The 20,198-nt window shown below is 31.8% G+C and overlaps 1 protein-coding gene across 2 annotated transcripts in view; it reads right to left on the reverse strand.

Moving 5' to 3' along the window:
- Positions 1–20,198, reverse strand: part of LOC107964958 (uncharacterized PE-PGRS family protein PE_PGRS20-like) — a 68,458-nt gene that overhangs the window by 28,351 nt on the left and 19,909 nt on the right. The gene's annotated exons all lie outside the window — the stretch shown is intronic.

Genomic DNA, 20,198 nt, shown 5'->3' on the forward strand with positions numbered 1-20,198 from the left:
CGTTTGAGGATTTGGAATTTTTAAAGATTTGTTGATGATGATTTTCGTTGTAAGTAAGAGATATTTTTTTTATCAATTGGTGAGAGTTTTAAGGTTTGAGAATTTGGAAATAATAATTGGCAAGAGTTTTAAGGTTTAAAGTGATGAGAATTTAAATTTAGATATAAACAAAGATGGGTATATTTTTTATTCATTGAATATTAGAATTCTTTTTCTTAATTTCGGAAAAATAATATTTTTTTTTTTAATCATTCCAGGTATATATTATAATTCACAGATTACATATATTAGTTTGATGAGTCTGTTTTGTATAAATACGTATATTATCCTCGATACTCGCCATCATCAATCTTCATCACTTAAACCGCTGGCCCATCCACTCCACGTTTTCCACAAATACAAATTCGACAACTTCATCGATTTAAAATGACTAGCCATCTCCTCGTCGAGACGAGGAAATAAACATATTAATCAATATCACGAAATAAAACAAAACTGAAGAAGAGTTATAAATTTATTAGACTACGCGTGATAAAATCCTGTTTGAAACAATATGATAGTAAATTAAGACCAATTAACCATATCGAAGTGTTCCACTTTGTGAAACAAATTAAATTAATCATCACTTTATACTTTATATCATAATGAATCTTCTGTATAATATCTTTGTATACAATTATAGAGATCTCTTAGAAGAATATTCGATGTATGAAAAAATGAAAATTTCAGAGAATTTTAAAAGTGAAAAAAACACTTCAAAATTTTTCAAATATTTTAAATCATCGAATGCATCTCGACCAATCCAAATGCTTGTTGAACAACTTAAAATAAATAATTGCCATCAACCGGAAGTGGATGAAGCGCAATCACAATGTAATTATAATTGAAATCGATCTAAGATTCAGATAAGTACAATCATTTCGATCATCTACACGAAGAAATCACAGAAAATTCTCCTATTGTAAATTATTATCGAACGAGATCGAAAGAATTCGAAGGAGCATTATTTCTATGACGACGAATTTCCTTTTTAGGGAGAAAGAATACAGAGAAGGAGCGCTGGAAAATATTTCCTTTTCCACGTTTCGTTTTCTACGCATAGAAATTTCGAGGAAAAGTTGTAATTAGAGGAATGGCTGTCATGATTTTCGGAGTGGAGTAATTAGTGGAGTAACGAGAGGATCGTTTTGGATGTTTCTGATAAATTGTTAAACGATGGATAGGGGATTGTTGTGGAAATTTATCAATTAATAATTATTTTGTTAAAAAGTTTGGTTTCGATGGAAACTACTAGAAAGATTTAATTATGAGTAAAAGTGTGAATAAGATTAAAATAACAGAGAATAATTAATGATATTTATTATTGTGAATTATTAAGATGATTTATTGTTGCTTCAATTATGAATGAAAAATAATATTATTTCATACAATAACGATAATTCAATGTTTATCGATATCACTACTATTATATTCTCTTTGCATAATGCGCTCACCAATGTGTCACCAATTTCAAATTAATTAATTAATTAATTTTGCGAATAAATCTTCTAAATTTAAAAAGAAAAATTCCAATAATCTTACAAATATATATATTTCATTTAAATTATTTTCTAATTTAAAAAATTCCAATAATCTCACAGATATATTTCATTTAAGAAACAGTTAAAAAAGAAGTACATTTTTCTTCGTTTCTTTCAAAAACGTTTATATAACAAATCGCAAAAAAAAAAAAAGAAAAAAGAAAAAGATTATCACGAAAAATTATTTCCAATATCGCGGATTACTCCTTTGTTCTAAACAATTTAGCTTGTAATTTCTGGAACGAAATTGAGGGTTCGGATTTCGAGATAGTTGCACGGGGAGAATTGCAACTAATTGGAAGAGTGTTTATTTTCACAGGGATATCGAACAGAATTGATCGTTTACCACCGATATCTAATATCTCGAAAGTTGCAGCAAAAATAACGCAATAATCGGAGGTTAAACGAGATTAAAAATAACGCGGTAATTGCCAGTCGAATAATTAATTAATTAATTTATCATAACCTTTCGATACCCTATTCGTCATCTTTTTCCCTTCTCTGAAATGAAATATGAAACGATGCTGCGTGTTTAACAAGTGATAAAAATTACGATTATTGATAAAGAAAAGAAAGAGAAGGAGAATCTGAATTTTTTCCCGGAAATTAGATCATTAATACAAACAAGCTTTTAATACAAACGAGAGAAAGAAAAATCCGAGCAATAGTTGAATCTCGTTTTTCAAAAAAAAAAAAAAAAGGAAATCTCGTCATTTCCATTTTTCTTTTTTTCATTTCAAATCCAAATCACTCTACACTCGAACGATTATCGAACGTAACGCGTCTCGTGATTAACAGGATCGATTTTTAAACACCGTGTACCGTGCATTGCCGCTTGTTTTATTACCTGTGTTTCAATTAATTCCCGGCGATACATTTGGCGAGGGAGGAGGAGGGGGGGAGGAGGATTCTACGAGCGCGAAAAATTGGAAACAATGTACGAACGAAGCGCATACACTTCCTCGTTCGTGTACCGAAAAAAATGTCATTTTCAGGGAAGAATAACCGGGACAAATGTGTGCAACTGTTGCGGAATTATTGCGCATTTCTACTTGTTTAGCATTTGTGAGAAAATAATTTTTCTTTCTTTCTTCCTTTCTTTCTTTTTATTTCTTTGAAGCAACTCGATACTCTGTATTTAAAAATGATAAAGTGTTTGTCGTTTTATCCGTGGAATTTTTTCCTTTGAATTAGAATGGCTTTAAGATTAATATTTATAACAAGAACAGGATAAATAATTAATATTATGTTCATAATTTCAATCAATTTTTGAAGTTGCTGAAGATACTGACAATTGAAAAATGTCAATGTTGGATCTTTATGTTCAAAAAAAATGTATATTTTAAATAAGTTGTATATTACTTCTGAGATAAGAAAGGCAATATTATTGGATTTTTTTTAGTCGACGTAGGCAAGATAAAATTCTATCACTTTAAGATTAAAGAAAACTGAAATTGGAATTTGCTATATTCCTTTTAAGAAATAAATTTATAACAAACAAAAATATTCATAATGCGCATAAAATACTAAATTATTCGCTATTATTATATACGATCGCCAAAAAACAGCCTTCAAATGAATTTAATTCTTTAATTTCAATCAAATTCCACTCCGAATACAAAACCTGTCAATAAACCAATAATTGAAGCCCACTGACGCAAAAAAAAAAAAAGCGTCCCAATAAACGAATCACAATCTGTAAAAACCTTTCAATAAATCAATTACAATTCGACGAATTAAAAAGAAAAAAAAAAGGGGGGAAAGGAAAAAGGAATACGTTCGACGAAACTTCGACAAATTCAGGAAGCCTGTCGAACAGCCGAATCATTTTTGATAAATTAGAAATACGAATCTATCGAATCTTTGTCAAGTTTAATGAGAAATTTAATTGAAGCCATTTCAATTATATTGCAAACATCTTTTCGATAATTTCGTGGAAAATATCTTTTCTGTGAAATTAATCCTTATTTATCTTTATTGAAAAGCGAAAATTTAAAGGAGAAAATTTAATCCAGATCATCTTATAGTGTTGTACGAAGCAAGGATTTAAAATTTTGAATTTCACTTCGAACATTTCCACTATTTAAGTTTATTCAAATCTTTGAAATCCCTCGTATCTTTAATTCGTTCTTTTTAAGATTAAAAAGATAAAAAAAAAAAATTATCGAAGCAGATTGAAAAATGTGGGATTGAAAAATGTCAACGTGCCAATCATCATCCTAGGTAATTAAAAGAAGAAGAAGAAGAAGAAGAAGAAAAAAGAAACGTGACGACATCATCATCGTTTGCTTTCCTTTAATTAGAAATAACGAAGAAAGCAGTGAAAGCCGCGGATAATAAACCGGAAGCTCACGTTCGGAAGCTGAGGGAACATTTTACGGTAAGAGGAGCTTAACTCATTACGGACTGAGCGGTTAAATTAAGCATAAAAGTCACGTAAACCTTGCCTTATTGAGAAACGTAAATAAATAAAACGTGCATTGTTCTGCCAATTATGCAAGCTAGGTAAACAAAAATATAAGAAATATTTCAATATGATACAAAAAGAAAAACAAAAATAATTTACTTATCCCATTTTTAAATTTTAAATTTTTATGTAATATTTCTTTACAAATTGATAATTTTTCTTTCTAGAATAAACAGTATATTTCGATATTTCAAGAAATTTATATAATCTTTCCACGTTTCTCTTCACTTCTTTTCTTGCACTTACATTTTCTTGTATTTCTTGTATTAAAGGAAAAATAATAATGGAAAGACTTATAAAATACAATTCGACAAATATATAAATTGAATAAAAATTGTGCTTATACAAAATTTATGGATAAGTGTTGAAAAGATTGGTTCGTAAACGGTTCACTGTCCATTTTTGTTTTCACAAGGGATATCAATCTCCCTGTGAATCGTTGAAAGGAAGGGAAACAAATTTCAAATGGAACGATCTCGTCTCTGAAGAATTGTAAAAATAATCGAAGATCTCCTAAGAACGAGGTAAGCGGATAATCTCCCTTAAAGTTATTGCAGATTTAATTTTCAAAAATATTATTCCTATCGAGGAATAAATCGATACTCATTAGACAAGTTTTCTTGCAAACTATATCAAAAATTTACCTTTTTCGTTTCTTTTTTCTTATTAATTTGAAATTTATATGCCAATCGAATAATTCAAATAATATTTGGAAAATAATCATTAGAAATAAAATACATTTGTTGAAATAATGACAACATAAAAATTAAAACTTTAAGAGAAATTTATCATAAAAGTTTTTGATTATCCTGTGAGATCGAATCTCAAATTTCGAAAAACTAGAAATGCGTACAATAAATTTGAAATCTTAATTTTTAAATCGACAATTATAGAATTTCCTCGATCTTGTAGCATCGAAACGAAACAATCCATCTCGATGCAGCATCGAACCAACACACATTTACCGAATCATCGTGATGTGGCACGCGCATACTTTCGTCTAATTGATGGAAAAAAGAAAAGAAGAGAGAGAGAGAGAAGGAAGAGATTAAAACAAAAAATAGAAAAAAAAAAAAGGGAGGGGAGGAAGAGAGAAACGCAGTGAAACGAGTCGCTCGTCGAGTCGAACAATGCGTAATAAACGTAAAACGCGAGCCTCGAGCGAATCGTTTCGAGCGAGTTTCGTTATTACGAACTCGTTCCCCTCGGCCTCTGGCCATTTTTCTTCTTTTTAGAATCCAGGCTGAATCGAAAGTTGTTTTACGACCTTCCTTCTGTTCGACGCCCGAATCCTCGGGCCCGAACCGCGCCATTTTAAAGATTGATGTCTCGTGCAAATGGCGGAGAACAGGATTTTTGCACCTGTGCCCGCTGATCGATCATCCTTCCTTTGCATACCAACAATCGAATACACTTGAGGGGCAAAGCTCTCACTTCGTGAAAGTGCTCTCGAAACTTATTTATTTATATTTTTTTTTTAGAACAAGTACTACAAGTTTTATTCATAAATGTATTCACATACCTTTTTGTCTATGTCTTTTTTCTCATCGAGAGTTTTATAAATTTCTGAACAACGTTAATCACTGATCAAGTATCGACAATAAAGAAAAAATCGAAAGGAAATTTCATTTCCATATAAAGATAATTATAAATATAACCCTCTTGAATTCGAGATTTTTAAATTCTAGAATTGGGGATAAGTTTAAAAAAAGAAAGAATCAGAATCAATATAAATATGAAAATTCGAAAATTACGGATTAAAGAAATTGACGGAAGGGAAACGAAGCCTTTCACTGATCACTGATCAAGTATCGACAGTAAGGAAAAGATTTAAAGGAAATTTCATTTCCATGTAAAGATAATTATAAGTATAACCTATAATCTCTTGATCCAGAATTCGGGATTTTTAAATTCTAGAATTGGGGATAAGTTTGAAAAAGAAAGAATCAGGATGTAAATATGAAAATTCGAAAATTATGATCTCGGTTTCGATCGTTGGACGAATCTTCAAAGGGGAGGAAATTGACGGAAGGGAAACGAAGCCTTTCACTGATCAAATCGACAGTAAAGAAAAGATCGAAAGGATTCCATTTCCATATAAAGATAATTATAAATATAACCCTCTTGAATTCGGGATTTTTAAATTCTAGAATTGGGGATAAGTTTAAAAAAAGAAAGAACCAGGATATAAATATGAAAATTATCGACGGTGATCTCGGTCTCGATCGTTGGACGAATCCTCAAAGGGGAGGAAATTGACGGAAGGGAAACGTTGAAGCCTTTGCATTTTTTCCATCAGACCTCCTCGTCTCTTACGTTTTCGTCGCAGCACGAAGAAACATTTAACCCGAGTTTGTCTGTTTGAACGGGCGACGAGACACGACGAGTCTCGAGAACGAGAACGCTTGACACGGATACGGGAAATGAGATGGAAATATAATTTGTACCTTCTTCTTCGAGACCTCTACTTATTAAAAAAAAAAAAAACCGGGGGAGGAAATCCGTCGTTTTCAATCTTATCTAAGGCCGCGTTAAAGTTCGGTAAACAATCGGGCTTGGCTGGCCTATCCTCTTTGATATGGAAATTTTTCGTCCAAATTCTTTCTTCCACCAACGTATTCTCTCGTTTCCGTTTCTTTCTGAAAGAATCTTTCCGTTTGGCCGAGTTATTGGCAGAGTTGCACAACTTGGGGATTATTGGTTTATTTGATTTTTTTTTTAGACATTATATTTACGGGATAAGAATAATAGACTCGTGTGCTCTACTTGGATAACAATGCAGATCGGTCTGATTTATCATTGATACATAAGGAAAATGTAAATTTCTTTTCTCTTTCATTCAATTTCACCCGATTAATTATTCAATCATTCCCCAAAGAGGTCTAAAGGCGTTGTGGTACGATAATGTGGTGCACGTGTACACATAAATTTTCAAATTCTCCTACTACTTGTACGAAATTATAGGCTGCATTACCACTTGCGTTGTTAAACTTTTACTCCGACTACTCGTACGTATTAAAGTTGCGCTTCGTTAAAACGTTAGAATATTATTGCTCGTGATGGAATGTGCGCGGCAAAGAAAAGGGTTTGGGTTTCTGATATGTATAAATTATTCAATTATTCTAAGCGAATTAAGAAAATTTTAAAATTCGCCACGAGCTCTGTTTCTCATTAATTATCGAGCTTAAGGGGGGGAGGGAAAGAAAAAGACAAAAGAGCCTTGTTAATTACCTGCATTCCCTTAATTGATACCAAGGAAAGCGTTCAAATGGTTACAAAAAAAGGCAACAACGATTGCACCCCGCTCATACGGACTTCTCCATTTTTTTCTTTTCTTTCTTTTTTTTTTTTTTTATACCATTCCATCCTTTCAACTGTTCCATTCCTCGCTTCATCCCCGTGTTATCTTTTCTCATTCGCTCAACCATCCATCGCATTTTCATCGGTGCGCATCGTGTTTAAATATTTTCTTTAGAATAAAAGAAACACTATATAAAATTACCGAGAATGCTTAAAATACTGCGAAACAATCCCTTCTAAAAATAATTATTATCGATGATATCTCCTCCATAACTGTTGAATGAAAAATAAAAATCGAATATTGCACAAAAATGTCTAAAAGCATCGAAACACGCTCCGAATATTTTCTTTTCCCCATCCAAGAATCTTAAAAATAGTATCAATATTGTACAATATTGAATAATATTCATCTTCAAATATTTGTAATAAAAACTCGAATAACTCGATCACATCTAAAAACAATAGAGAAATACAACATTTGTTACATTACAACATCGACCAACAATTTCAAAACACCGACCAAAAAAAAAGAAAAAAGAAAAATCGAAAAAGAATTCCCCCAAGTGCTCGAATCCCTCTAATTGATACGAAAGGAAAACGTTCAAGGGATTGCAGAGAAAACAGAGCGACGATTGCACCGCAGAAAGGGAAAACTCCCTCGGTTTTTGCCCTTCTCCCCTTCCCTCGCCCCAGCTTTTTTTCACCTCGAGCCACCTCCTTTCACTCTCCCCACCCCAATTTTACACGAACCTCGCTCGATTTTCGTTCAATCTGCCGATACACTCGCCCCCTCTTCCCCTTGCAGCCCACCCTCTTTGATCCCCCTTTATCGTTGGACCACGGTTACCGACGATTTAACAATAGCCAACCCCTGCCGCCACCCCCTGCTAATTTGCTCCGAATTTTTAACTGCATCCCCACTTGAAACGGTCGCGAAAAAACCTCCCTCGCATTTCATCCCCTCCCCAGCGCTCCCCATTGTTCTCCTTTCTTCCTCTTTCGCGAGGACAGCTATGTCCTCTACCTCCTCCTCCTCTTCTCTCTTTCATCTCCCTTCCACGTGCAATTTGGTTGGAACACACGTGACGATGTGGTGGAAAATTCTAAAGATAGGCCACCCCTCGGCTCGATGCTCGCCTCTAATCTCCACGTTTCGTTTATGGTTAACGTATGGCGAGCAAAAGAAAATGCGCATATTGGGGTGGATATCCGCGACGATGATTGCGATGCCATGGTTTCGAGGGAAGGGGGTGGATTTGTCGAAGAAAAACGAGTGGAGTAATTCTTTGGATGGATAGGTATTGATTAACATTTTGTGAAATGTTGAAAAGAGGTATTTGGATAAATATTTATTCGGGAAATAGGTTGTGGAATCCTTTGGGGCGGGTTTGCAAAGATTGCAAAATTGTACTCGAAAGGCTTGCTCAGAAAAAGGGTGTAATATATTTTTGACGATGATCGAAAAGGAAAGGAAAGTAATATTGCGAGGAAAGGTTTTGAAATAAATGTAATAAATGTTGATAAAGGAAAATTTAAATTACGTGTTAGATTTATCGATTATTTATAATTCGATAAATAGAGTTCAATCGATATTTTTTTTTATATAAAAATCTCTCGAAGATGAGGATAATATTAACATATAATTGATCAATTTATGTAACGAGTAATTACTTTTAACTGTAAAATTTTTAATGACATTTAATACATTGATTACGTTTTAATTAAGATGTATCGGGACAATTCTCTCGTTAATTTGAAAGCAGTTAATTCGCTAATTAATTCCGCAGTGAAAATAATCTACGAATTATTTTTTTTTAATTTTTTCTTTACGTTATATATGATAGTTATTCGAGCATTACAAAATTCGAAGGAGAACACGTTTTAAATATTTAAAGAATGAGAGAAAACTCACCCCCTGTACGAATTTCTGGATAGAATTATCGCGGATTCATCTAGTTGGAAATATTATTCTCCGAGGAGGAGATATCGGTGTTTAGTAAAAGTCAGATATGCATGCTCGTAACACGCTTTTGATATTTTGTTTTTTGATAAGAAATAGCGTGGGGAATAGAATAGAATATTTCTTGAATTTTCTTTTCTTCTTTTAAAAGGAAAAAAAAATTTCTTTAACAGTTCTCGAACAAATAATAAAATAAACTGTAATATTTCAATCATATATAAAATTAAAAATTAAAAAATTACAAAGGAGCAAAAAGAAAATGGAGGATGATATAAAATTGTGTCCAATTTAATTTATTTAAAAAGAAAAATGTACTGTTCTATTCATTTTTCATTTGCGTTCGTTTTTGTTCGATTTTTATCATTAAGATAAAGATAAATAAGAGGAAACGCGCAAAGTGTCCTGGTTCGTTTGTCGTGCAGCCGCAAATTTCGAATGCAAATACATTGATGGCCGTCGTGTTTATCAGTATACTCGTAGCTTGTTAAGTCTCTGGCCGACTTAAATCTTCGACAAATACGAGTGGTATTCGTAGTAAAATTTCGAGGAAAAATTCGAAACGCAATTGTCTCTTTAAAATTTTAATATATCCTTCGAAACAATCGTAATTTTCTCTAGAAATTGTTTTGAATTTTTAATTTTTTATCTGCTCACTTTTTACTCGCATAAAATTTTTGAATTTAGTAGTTCTCTTTTTTTTTCTGTTCTAAAATGTAGTAGAAAGTATAGTGTTTTAAATTCAAAGAAAAATTCACGAAAGAAATTCGCAAAGAGAAAATTCTTAAAAATTTATCGAGTAAAAAAATTCTGCGTGAAAAAAAAAATTCTCGTTTCAAAAGTTTAGCCGAGTTTACATATAAAAATTTATTAACATATCTAGAGAAAAATTCTTAAAAATTCAACGAGATCCAGCAATAAAGATTCTTTAAAGTCCAACAAAAAATACGGAAAAAAAATTCTTAAAATTCTTAACAGGAATGAATTTTTAATGATCCGATAGGAAAGATTTCTGTTTCAGAGTTCATCCTTTTCTAGAGAACTTTCTGGGGGAAGATTCTTCAAATAATAAAAATAGAATTTTATAGTAAGAAAAATTGTTTATATTAATCTAAAGGAGAAAAAAAAACAAAAGAAGGAGTCAAGAAAAAATTCCAAAAACTTAAAGAGTCAAGAAAAAAAATTCTTGAAAGCACACCGCGTGAAAAGGAATATTTAACGAATCGTTCCTTAAACAGAAGAGAGTTCTTCTTTTCTAAATGTCTCGTCTTTATACAGGATGATCCAAAAATCATATTACAAAAATTCAATCTCATCTCGTATTAAGTTTAATTTTCAAATTAATTCCAATTAATGATTCAACACGAAGATCCATTCACACGTATAATAATAAATAATTAATCAAATAATTGTTGAAATAAAAAATATCAGGCAATACATCTGATAATTAAAAAATTTCAATACGTATTTTTATACAATTTTTCTCACATATATACGATTTTTTTATTAAACAAAATCGATTTACCTTCTCAGTTACAACGCTTCATTTATCCCCATTTTAATAGAGTATTAATAGAGTTTATTATAAGTTTATATAAGTTTATATAAGTTAGAGTTATTTAATAATATTTATTTAATAATAGAGTTCGATTTTTCACAAGGCTATAAAGAAATTCCACGGATCCAAAGATATTCGAAAAAATCTTGGCCACGTATTATCCGTGGAAAAAATTTTCGATTTTCCCTTCAATAGAGAAATTGACGAAATGATATCTGTTCGAAACACGGATCACGTAAATTCTGAAACACACAAGCTATTCTGTGAGGTGAGTCAGGCTGCCTTCGATAACATGCTATCGAATCTCGTCATCGATTTTGGCCACCGTGAAGCATAATAAAAAGATTTCGATACGGAAAATTTTTCGAAACTTGTTTCATCATCTGAAAATGGGATACAGATCTTCGAGAAGTTAATTTAAACTTTTGTCTTTTTCAAAATATCAAAGATTATACCCATTACTTGAACATCTTTTCATTTACTTCTCTTAATTACAACATTATTTGTATCATTTGATATTTTTAACGTTAATGACTTTTTTTTATCAGCTCTGTTTCAAAAGTGAAACCATTTTTTCTCCCTCTTCTTCTTCTTTTTTATAATAGTGTAACCGATGTCGAGAAACGTTTTTATAGATCGAGAAGAGCCGTGAAGTGAGAAAAAAAAAGAAATTTATGATTCTTTTTTTCGCTTGGAAACGTTGCTCGTTTCACATTCATAAGTATTTTAAAATTCATACGTATTCCTACGTGAAAAAAAAAGAAAGAAAGAAAAAAGAGGGATAAACTTTGACGCGAATTCAAACGTAATAACAAATAACATCAAGGCGAAAAAAAAGAAAAAAAATTTAACCGCATAAACTGCTCGTTATTTTATTTAGAAAATGAGAAAATCGTTCTCATGTAAAGTAAAGAAGTAATACTTTTTAATAAATAACATAATTTTTGTATATTCATATGCTTTTTAGTTCTTTGAAACTTTTCTAAATTATTACATACGCTTGTACTACTTGCACGACAAAACACGTGCTTGCACTACTTATTCCCCACAATATGGTTTATCTTTTAATGTTTTAAACTGATTTTTAAATTTCCATCGATATTTCCAAAAAAAGAATAAGCTTCTATAAAAAGGAAAAATATTTTTTCAATCCTCCAAAATAAAATTCGAATAAATATCAACCTTGGAAAACAATGTGTCTCGCCGCGATTTTATTACACTCGTGTGTAACTCGAAAATAGTATTTTAATTAATTGCACTTAAAATTGGGCTTGTTCGAAGTCGAGTTGTTCGCCTTCCAACTTCTTTTCTTTCATCGAGCCACGGAACAGCGGAAAGGAATCGGGCGAAAAGTGTAACAAAGTTTGAAACGGCGACCAACGAATAATCAGAGGCCAGCGGTTTATGTACTTTGCCGTCCAACTGTCCAACTTATTCGTGGCTTTAACGACCACGTTTTAAACTTTATTATTTATTCCCTCAAACATCCACATCCCCATTGAAATCAATATGTCGCTAGTTTACCAATGCAATTATAATCTTGGATCACGAACAAAATAATTTTCTCTTCGTTGTTACTCTCTTTTCATTATTTATTCATCTCTCTGATATTTTTAGCATAACATGTAACAAAATATATATATCTTTTTATTTGCAAACTCAAATCTCATCGAAATCGAGGGGAAGAAAACAGAAACGCCTCGTCAAATTCTTATCTTATCCTCGTCCAATCAGAGATAGAAGATTCGTCAAGAATCTTCATCAACGGAGGAGAATGAATCGAAAAGGCGAGCATCGAACTCCCGTTCCGACAAATCTCCATCCCGCATCTGGGAAACTCGATGGAGAATTACGCTCAAAGCCACGCTCAAAGGGGCGACGCGACCTTCCGAAAGGAAAGGCGACCCCAAATCCCCGCCCAGGCCGTCCTCCATCATCCAGTTGCTTTCCAGCAATTTGCAAAGTCGCGTGTGCACACAGGCGGCCGAGTTATCGACACCGAACACCGAGCGGGAAAATTTCCAAGTGTTTCTTGGCTCGGTGAATTTTCGTTTCACGAGGGTGGATCGAGCGTTTCCCTTAACCCCTCTTCGAATTTAACGCGTCGACGGAGATGTCTGTTCGAGAATGTATAAGAGGTGTTCGAAAAGTGTTTGAGGGGTCGATGACTTCTTCCTTTTCTTTCCTTTTTTTTTCTTTTTTCGAATAGTCGAAGTGGTTCCAATCATCTTGTCGACAAACAATAAATAAACGCACACTGAATAAACGTGTTTAAAGAAACATATTAAATTGTGCCTATCTGTTACAATATTTTGAAGTGTATGAAAGAAAACTAATAGATTCCAATTTAAACGTGGAACAGTATGGCAACATTCGATAATAAAATTACTGAAATAAAATTGTGCGATTTCGATGAACTTGAAATAATTGTAACAGATCTTCTTTTTCTTATCAATTTAAACAAAAAAATGTGTCGATGAAACGAACGAACAATTTCAAGAAGAAAAAGAAACACGAATAAAAATTTTACAAAAGTTGAGGATTGTTCGTCGAACATAACCTAACTTTCTGTATCGTAAACGGTTAATAAAGGAAGCGTATGATAGGACGATCGACGGGAGGGGGGGGATAAACGGCGAATATCGGCAAGCTCTGCTCGAACATTTAGTCGTTAGGGTGGGAAATGGGGGATGGTGAGCCGCGACAAGAATGGTATTAAGGCCGTCCTCGCTCGTACGAAAGCGTGTTTCACTTTTTGAAACACCGTCCGTGAAAATGGGATTGCATTTCTGCGCGGCAAATGGCAATTGCCCGCCACTCCTTCCGCTTTGGAGAAGGCCTATATATATATATAAAGAGAGAGGGGGAGAGGGAGAAAATTGACCAGCTTTACGGTGACGTTGCGATTTTTCCTTTCCTTTCTTCAATTTTGTCTCTCCTTCTATTATATCCCTTTTATTTTGCCCTCCCCCTCTTTCATTTTTCCTATCGCGTAACTTTGACTCTGATTTCTTCCTCCTACTTCATCCATTCATCTTCCTCTCCTTATATTTTACTTGGATTTTTTTTATTCCATCATAAATATTTTTTTGCTCAATCATCGACATTCAAATAATTTCCAATCTGTATTTGATTTCATTCAATTTGCTTTTTCCAATTTTTTTCATCTATTCATCCTCCTTTCTTTATATTTTACTTGGATTTTTTTTATTCCATTATGGAGAAAATAAATATTTTTTTGCTCGATCATCGAACAATTTTCAAATAATTTCCATCTGTATTTGGTTTCATTCGATTTGTTTTTTCCAATTTTTTTTCCTACTTCATCCATTCTTCTCTCCTTATATTTTACTTATTTGGATTTTTTTTATTCCATCATAAATATTTTTTTGCTCGATCATCAATTTTCAAATAATTTCTTTTTGTATTTGATTTCATTCGATTTGCTTTTTCCAATTTTTTTTCCTACTTCATCCATTCTCCTCTTCTTATATTTTACTTATTTGGATTTTTTTTATTCCATCATAGTGGAAATAAATATTTTTTTTGCTCGATCATCGAACGACTTTCAAATAATTTCCATCTATATTTCATTCGATTTGCTCTTTCCAATTTTTTTTCATACTTCATTCATTCATCCTCCTCTCCTTATATTTTCATTATTTTACTTATTTGGATATTTTTTTATTCCATCATGACGGAAATAAATATTTTTTTGCTCGATCATCGAACGACTTTCAAATAATTTCCATCTGTATTTGGTTTCATTCGATTTGCTTTCTCCAATTTCCACATTTAATCTCTTCTTCTCTTTCCTCCTTCTTCTTTTTCTTCTTCTTGTTCCGTTCGCAAAGTTCGATCGCGAGAAATCCATTCGTGTCTCTCGCCTCGTTGTCACATTGACTTTTTCCGCACGGTCGCGCGAATTTCGACGAAAGTTTGACGAGTTATTCGTTCCACGGACTAATCTGATTTTATCGTCGAATTAATTCTCTCGCCCGCCGTGATTTTCGTTACGCTCGTGACGACGATATTCGTTCGCGAATATTTCCAATCGTTTCACATTTTCATCGAATCCTTATTATTGGGGAAAACGAGTCAATTATCGGATTATCGCAACATGGATCGCAAAAATTACTTGAAAATCTAGCAAACTATCTATGTTGAAACACATATACAGATATATATAATACGTATTTTAAAATATTGCGAAATAAGATTTAAATTCGATGAATTTAAAAATATTTTTTTTTTTATTGAAAACATAAATGGAAATCGTTTTATCATTAAAATTCTAGCAACAATTCGATACGAGTGAATAAATAACGTCTTTCAATTCGAAATATAAAAAAATCGAAAATCTCCAACGGGGAATAAATCAAACATAATCTATACCTAGATGACAGCTCATTCGTCCATAATTCACGATACCTACACAAACTCGTGAAAAATATCAAGATATATATATATTCCAGTCATAAATCCAAGGTTTAACGAGTCTCTGACATTATCGAGTTTAATTCCCGCGCAAATAAATCCGAAAATTTAGTCAATCCTGTAAAAAAAAAAAAAAAAAAAAAGAAAAAGGGAAAAAGCAAACGAAAAATATCCAAACTTCGTTTCCACTATCTAACATACTGCCTATAAATCGAAGATTCGACGTTCGAAACGGAAATGTTCCGCGAATAATGAATCAAACTGTGTCCGCCATTTTGCCACGAAACGTTAAATCAATTTTATATTATCGAAAAACAAATCCTCTCCAATATTATCTCGTGTCCGTCCATGACACGAGAGATTTTCTAGATAAAGAAAAAAAAAATATCCCTAGCTATCTGTGTTATGAACGTTGTTTCTCTTCTCTCTTCGATTTTTTTCTGCCCACACGTTGGTAACGCGTGAAGGAAAATTGTACCAGAAATATCGAAACAAACTTTTACATTCTGTCACTCTGGAAATGAGTATCGATTGCGAGGGGGAAAAGTATTTATATCATTCTATTTGTATGACAGACGTATTCTCTTTATATATTCTTTTTTTATATTATATGTGTTAAAACACTCTTTGTCGCAATTAAGATAGAGTAGGAAAAAATGCGAGCAAATGTTGTTATTCGATAAGCAAAAAAAAATATGTTACTCTTTTATTATTATTTTAAAAAAATTATTTAAATTATTATGTAAATTTTTATCATTTTGTTAAAACTGTTTCAACTTTAAAAGAATCATATCAATATCTATGTATACCCTTGAAGTATCTAGGGAATAAATAATTCCTAGGAACTTTTATTGCTCTACTATCGACTTTTAAAAGACTTATTAAAAGATATTCATTTTTCCTTATACTTTATAATATTCTTACAGAGACAATGACACAAAGAAAAAGATTAAATTTTAAATCTCTTAAGAGGTTAAGTTGCAGAGGTTAAGCTAGATTAGAAGAAGAAAATTTTCTGCTTGAATGTTACAAAATAGAAGTGGAGTACGTTGACCTTTTTAACTTTTACATCTTGATAAATATTACAATTAACTTGGGTATAAATCCTCGCCAAAGTACCCAAATGATTTGCTTATAAGCTCGTAAGCTTAACGTGTCTGCAACTTGCAGTTATACAGGAGGAGGGGGGAGGATACAAGGATAAAATGTGCCGTGGCCTTTTAACCGGTTAATTTGGCTGGGAAAATGCAGTCATAATTCTTTCAAGCATAAGAAAGTTTATTCTTGGACTCGCCAACATAGGTTAATGTCATGCATTGGAACAGGCTTTCAGTGATATATATATATATATATATATATATATATATATATCACAACAACACAACTAATATCTTTTTCCAATATTTTTTTAAATATTTGTTATAGCCACGAATACATTTTGTTTCCATATAATTTTATAATATAATAACTACTTTATATGCAAGGAAAATTTTTATTATAATGGATTATTCATGATAAATATTGGAATAATTATTATATTTAATTATTATAATTATATTTAAAATTATCCTTGAATATATAAAATATTTATCTTCGAGAAGAAAAATCCAATATCCCTCTCTGCCTCTCGTAATTTCCTAAAAGATTCAAATCGATAAAAAAAATAACTTTCACGTAACAAACCTTTTTTTTTTCTTTTCCTTTTTCAACAAAAAAATATCTATGTTCCTAACTAAAATATCCAAAACGCGTCCAACGTTCTCGTAATTATTGGATTGAAATCATTGAAAAAATATTCGCATAGAAACAACCTATCAATACGAATATCGATCTAATTCTCGAGAGAGGTGAAAATCGAGGCTGACACGTATCAATCACAAATCTCACCTGGTCGAAAAGTTGCGGCTCGATCCATTTTCCGAGAATCGATCAAATCATTTCCGACGAGGAAATTTTTTTCGAAACGTTCTTTTTTCCCTCCAATTAATCGATCTCGAGGTTGGACGAAATCAACAAAATGGAGGCAACATATTACAAATTCGCCTAATTTTCAGGAATTAAAAGGAATATCGTTCACACTGGGCAAATTAAATTCGTTTCGCGATTCGTTTCGCTATTTTAATGAGCTCGCCGAGTTTTTGTGAAGTATATTGTTTCGTCAAATTATTGTTCGTGCGGGGTGTTTCGACGATTTGAATGTTCGAATAAATATTTTTTCTTTCTTTTTTTTCTGTAATTTATTTTCTCGAATAATTATGACGATGGATGGATGAAAAGGAATTCTTTGTTTTTACTTCTCTAATTTCTTTTCAATATTCTTTTGGTGATTTCGAATATTTTAATTTTTTCATTTTACGAGTATATGTTTGCACTTTGTTTTTCCAAGTAATTAAGTATGAATAAGGTATAAAGAGGAAAGGGAAGTTTTTTGTTTTAAATATCGATTATTAATTGTGTATTAAAATAAATAAATTATTAAGAAAGCATTTTATAAAATTGGAATTAATTATAATTATTGGAAATTTGTTTGTTTACGATGATTTCGATGAATCAAACGAAACTTCAACAACTTTTAATTTATCCCGTTTTTGCGGAGAGATTCTATTTCCTTTGGCATATTAAATGACACTCTGCAAAACTTTATCAATTCGATTCATCGTGATGGAAGTTGCAATTCTGAAAAGAAAATCGTCGCAAAATTGTATAAATTAAAGGGGAAACTTTAAGAAAATTCATCTTTAAAATCTACGAAATCAAATTGAACTCTACAAAGTATTCCAATTAAGAAGAAAGATTTTTATTTTCTAAAGGGGATTCGTTTCTTAAAATCAAAAGAACTGTTGCAAATTTGACAAATATGAATATTAATATCGTTAAATTGCTTTATTCTATTCTCTTATATTATATATAAATACAATACAAATAGAATAGTAGAGAAACTGTGATAATAGAAAGCTGTGTAAAAATTAATTTAATTTTAATTAAGTTCAATTGTGCGTTTTTAATGGTTCACCGATACCAATTATCAAGAAGAAGAAATTAAAAAAATTCATTTTCACAATCTAGGTCTTCGCTAATTCAATTTACTACGTGGAAATTTCCCTTTTTCCTGGAAAATTATCATGGAATTTTATAAATTAAATAAAGCCAGAATATTATATCGGTTTCTCCAAACTAAAAAAAAAAAAAACAAAGAAAATTAAAGCAGTTTAAATTGATCAACAATTCTTAAATTAAATTTAAACCCTCTTACATTTATTTTACATCGCATTTTCCAACAATAAACAATACAAAATCTCTTCTTTTTTGAAAACTCTACGTCAAAAATATATGATTAAAAATTACTTAACCTCAAAAAAGATTAAATTAACGCATTTAACTTAATATAACCTAATCAAAATCCATTTCACGATATATCCCGCAAAATTATTTAATTCCATTCCGGAAAAAACTCCATTTCCACGATAAATCCATTAAAAAATTATGCATACTTATGAAATTAAAAAATACAAATCTCGTGTTGTAACGATCGAATGAATTGAAAGTAAAAAAACTATCCTCGTATCCTTGTCGGAATAAAAATTCCATTTCCACAAGAGAAATCATCGCAAAAATCATCCCCCTCCCTCAGAGATTCAATGCCTCTTTTCATCCCCTTTTCGTCTTGCGCACGTATCATCACAAGGGAATTTCGGTCGCTTTAAATAGCGAGCGTCTATTAAAAATTTCCCACGGTTTCTAATATCGTCCCCTTCTGCGCCAATAGCCTTTTGTGTTAAGGCTTGTGAATTATTCGAGCCGAGTCGACGAACGAAACAATTCGATCCGAAGGAAAATATTTAATCGAGTCGAGACGCGTGTACACAAACAAGCGCGCCGAGGTCGTTTCGTTGTATAATTTCTAAATAGAAATTATTAAATCGATCGTAAATCGAGTATCAACGTCCTCGTTTCGTATCAAAACATATATACGCCGAACGAATGTGAATTTTGGTTATTGTTCCGCTGGTCTTTGACGAAGCACAACGTGTTATTAGAATATTTAGAGTGAGAGTGGATTCTTCGAGTATTTCGAATCGAAGGGAAAATAATTTTAATAATTTTTGTCAATGGAATTAAAAATTAATTTGTTTCTTCTTTTCTTTTCTTTTTTTATAGGGAGGAAAATTGTATTTCTTTGAAATACAACTTTTAATATATAATTCTCTTTAATACATTCCGCTATATAATTCACGCGGATTAAGAACTCGGGAATATTTTCTTACGAAGTTTCTCTCTAATTTTTAATTGGAATAAAACTGGATAATTTCAAGGGACGAAAAATCGTCTCCTTCCGAGATACGATTTTAAAAATGATTTATAGCATTGAAAATAATTTATTTCATCATTCACTCGACTTCCAAAACGGATTTATACACGCATTGTGAGCGAAGAATTATTAAGGAGAAGGCAAACGAGACTTCTTTTAATCTCGAAATTGAACATTAACGAAGAATTTACCAATAACTCGAGCAAATCGAGTTACTCGACCGCATTTCCGATTTGAGTTTAATGGCCCTACAAATCTGATGATTGTACGTATTATCCATCACTGGATGGAACGATCCCCATTCACGATTATAACGTAGAGAGAAATGATAGATCTTTCGAAATGCTGCTGAAACCATGCCATTTTTTTTTTCAAATTTAAATCTACCTAACTTTTATTACATTAACTTTCTTATTTTTAATTTATTCTAATTCTTCACCAATATTGTGTTTGAAAATTTCCTTTTCTGGAATTATAACATTTCTCTCTTCCATTTAAAAATGTGAAGAGAGAGAGAGAGAGAGAGAGAGAGAGAATGTAAGGTGGAAGAATTGGAGAAACATTTCCTTCTGAATTTTTTTTTTTTATTT

The sequence above is a fragment of the Apis mellifera genome, linkage group LG9, assembly GCF_003254395.2.
Source record: "Apis mellifera strain DH4 linkage group LG9, Amel_HAv3.1, whole genome shotgun sequence".
Classification (NCBI taxonomy): Eukaryota; Metazoa; Arthropoda; class Insecta; order Hymenoptera; family Apidae; genus Apis; species Apis mellifera.